We start from the raw sequence: 4237 nt of genomic DNA on the forward strand, positions 1-4237 counted from the left end.
GAGTTTCTGCTTTGCTCTGCTCTTCCTTGACCTTGGTCTCTAACAGTCTTTATGTGCACACCTCTGTGATGGTTTCTCAGACTTGGGAAAGAGAATATTATGCAGGTGTTCTATTTGTGGCCAAGTACTCCACAGACACTTACTTGATATACTTTTTTTTTAAATTGTGAGTTTCTACATTAACCACCACACCCTGTGCAAAGAGTTTTCTATGATAAGGTCTGAGAGGCATACTGGTGTATAGGTAGAGAAATATGGATTCACAGGGCAATTTGATACCATGCCCATTTAGCAAAATAAAAGCAGGAGGCTTCACCCTGGGGCGTGTGAGTTTTCCAAAGATTGGTTCTTAGCCAACTTCCAGTTGCAGGCATGAGAAGCAGTCCTGAAACCCAATCAGAAACCAGTTGATTACCCACATAACATTCATGGCACTATTACACACTTGACATATCTTATCATGCCAATGATAATTAAAGTTAAAAGGTGTCACAACTAGGGAAATCCACAAATGCCCCCCCCCACACACACACACACACACACACCAGCAGTCATTGAAGCATCTCCAGGACTATGAAATCTAAGGAATGATGAAGAGCACCTTATCAATGCCAAATGGATGTCTCCATGTCCTGCAGCCAAAGCATGTGCTGTCGTCAGGATAGAGCCTTACTGTCGAGTAGGAGCTAAGGCAAGAGTCTGTCTTACGATGGTGCTTGCTGGGGCATTTCTGCACACACTCCACGGGAGGTATCGCATTTCTGACTTTTTATTTGTCAGCTTGTGACTCCTGGAAGGAACATTTTTTTCTCCTGTGTGGGGTAACCCTAACTAAACTCATATAATTGGGTATATAGCTTATAAAATAGGTTTCCAGGTAACTTTACAAACATCTTTAGTGTTTTTAGTGTTTAGTATCCCACTGTGCACCACTCCTCTTCCCACTGTGCTATCCCCCTCCTCACTTAAACCTCCATCCCCATTTCCCCCTGTCCTCTCCATATCACCTGTACTTTTCTACCCTCCCTGAAGATATGTATTCTCCGCCTCACCAAGGACTTCAGTTGAAGTTACTTTTTTCTCTTGCTATGATAAAAGCACTAAGACCAGTGCAACTTAGGGAAGAGTGTCTGGGCTTTTGCTTCCAAAGAGATAAGAGGCCATCACCATGGCCGGGAAGCACGGCAGCATGTAGGCATGACAACTAATGCAGGGAGCTTAGAGCTCCTATCCTCCAAGGCAAACACAAGGAAGAAAGGATGAATTAGAAGTAGGGCTAGGATATAAAATCTCAAAGCTCACATGATGTGATGCAGCAATGTTTTCAAACCACTACAGGCCCTCTCTAGTTACCTGTATTCTACAGATGCTCCAATTTAAACTTACAGATCTAAAGATTCAACATTAGGATCTACTGTGAATGAAAACATGTGAATTTTGTCTCTGTGTCTGGGTTACCTCACCCAATAGAATGTTTTCCAGTTCCATCCATTTACCTATAAATTTCTTAATTTCATTTTGTCTCCATGACTGAATATGGTCCTAGTGTGTATTGGTACAAAAATTTCATTATCTGTTCATCAGCTGATGGATATCTTTAGGCTGTGTCCAATTTCTGGATATTATAAATAGAACAGCAATGAACATGAACAAGCCAGTGTCTCTATAAAGAAACTGAACATCAAGAAAATGAATGAAGCCATTTAAAAGTGGGACATGGAACTGAACAGGGAGTTCTCAAAAAGCGATACACAAATGGCTAAGAAATGCGTTTAAACTGTCCCCAATCCATAGCCATTAGAGAAATGCAATTTAAACTACTTGAAATTGCACCTTACCTCAGTCACAATGGCTAAGATTAAGAAAACAAAAATAGCAGATGATGAGAAGGAGGGAACAGGACAGGGGACAGAACTCGTGTGCACTGTTGTGAAGGGAAACTGGTGTCTCTACGATGGAAATCAGTGTAGCAGGTCTTCAAAGAGCTGGAGAGATTGCTTAGTGGTTAGGATTGATTTCTGCTCTTCAAGTGGACCCAGGTTCAACTTCCATAATTGAGATCAGGAATCTGGGTGCAACCTCAGATCTAGAGGAAGCCTCTGGCCTCCACAGACACCTACATTTCGGTGCACATACCCACATGAAAACACACACACAATTAAAATTAATTTACCAAAAGTGATTTTAAAAAAAATTAAAACTGAATTCACTATGTGACTAAGGTATGCAGGTAATCTCAGTCTATTTTGTGCTATTTTTATATTAAAGCGGTTTTGGGTGACTCTTTTTTTTTTTTTAAGATTTATTTATTTATTATATGTAAGTACACTGTAGCTGTCCTCAGATACTCCAGAAGAACGCATCAGATTTCGTTACGGATGGTTGTGAGCCACCATGTGGTTGCTGGGATTTGAACTCGGGACCTTTGGAAGAGCAGTCGGTGCTCTTAACCACTGAGCCATCTCGCCAGCCCCTTGGGTGACTCTTTACTAGCTTAAATTATTTGATAGTATAATTGATCAGATGTAAACACAAGCTAAGCATATACAGTGTTTCACTTACAGCTACTCTATACTTTTAAAACAAATGAAATACCTACTCCTGTCAGCTAATAGGCACATCCCAGAGATTACATCTGCGATCCAGTGAAAACAAGAGGATGCTTTTAGGAGCTTCCCACAGTCTTTACTCTGCTTTCCTCACAGTGGTTGGCCACTTGCAGTTAGATGTTCCTGCAGGATTCTGAAGTTAGCAATCTAGGTACCAGGGCATCCCTCGGGCTCCCGTGACTTAGTGGGTTCCAGTACGAAACACTTCACTCTTCCCATGACCTTTTCCCAGCATGGTTCACACTAACAATATTTATTTAAGTGGAAACTAGATGGCATGCTTACAGCTCCCTCTGCCCAAGGATAGCTGATGTCCAACACCTGTACTGTTCTAGTTTATTATAAATGGCAGAAATATTTTAAACCTCATCTATTGGCTAGGTGATTTTAATGGTTTCAATTGGCCTCTGGTTCCTCGAGGAAAGAAAATCGAAAATAGTTTACTTATTTAAAAATAAAACATTTTAGATGATCTCTTTTTTTCTCTTTATTGGGAAGAAAGATTAGGAAAGGGGAGGTAGGGATGAGAGAGGAGAGCAGATGTACTAGCAGAAAGGGACTGCTCATGTTGTTTAGTATCTTTTTAGGTAAAAATCCTCCTTTGGCAAAAATACACACATCCTTTGGATGTATTATTTTAATTTTTTCTATATCTATTTTATATTAGATATTTTCTTTATTTACATTTCAAATGTTATCCCCTTTCCTAGTTAGCCCTCTGAAAATCCCCTATCCTCTCCCCCACATCCCCCTGCTCCCAACCCACCCACTCCTGCTTCCTGGCAATGATGAGTCTGGAACGCTTTAACCCCCCCCCCCTTCTAGCCTACCACCCACCAGAAGTAGTGGAAAAGTAAGGATATCAGGGAAGTAGACCTGTTTAAAAATGGTTCTTTGGAGAAAATCCTATCTGTGTTGTCAGGAAATCAGCTGTTTAGTTAAGAGCAGCCGGAACCACTCACAAGCACTTCGTGATTATACCAGCAGTCCAGTTCAATAGAGTCTCGATAGCAAGCTCGAATCAGCAGCAGTGGCACTACCTAACAGAGACAGCTAGGCCTTAGCCTTGGCACAAGGCAGCTGGATTGACCAGGGCCAAGAGGAATTCCAGGAAAAAAGTTCTTGACTGTGCCTCTCTCAGCAAAGCGAGGATCAGCCAAGATTCAAGACCAACAAGCATTGCTATGCAAGCAAGCCAAGCTCAGCCTCCTTCACTGTCCATCAAGCCCTATTTATACTCCCTTCAAACATCATGTGTCCTTCATAAGTCTTGCCTAAACACGTGACTCTGTCTCAGCTGATATCACTCTGCCAACTGGCCCAAGTCCGTGGAAGCAGCAAGAGGCCACCAGCACACCACCAGAAGTTTTTTTGGTGTGCTTTTCTCTATGGAGTTTGGACAAATGGAGCTCAACTACACAATGTAAGGCAGACCAATGAATTCATATTGTTAGCAAAGAATCAAAACGTTCCTCTTCCATGTCTCTGCTTTAGCAAAACATCCTTTCACTTCTGTCTACTTCAGAAAAACACTCCTTTACGTGTTTGCCCCAGCAAAACACCATCCAACACAACTACTTTCCAAAGAACTGGTAAGTTTCTGCCTCAGGGCTGGGACTGGAGAGATG

This window comes from Mus musculus, chromosome 4 (genome assembly GCF_000001635.26).
Source record: "Mus musculus strain C57BL/6J chromosome 4, GRCm38.p6 C57BL/6J".
NCBI lineage: Eukaryota > Metazoa > Chordata > Mammalia > Rodentia > Muridae > Mus > Mus musculus.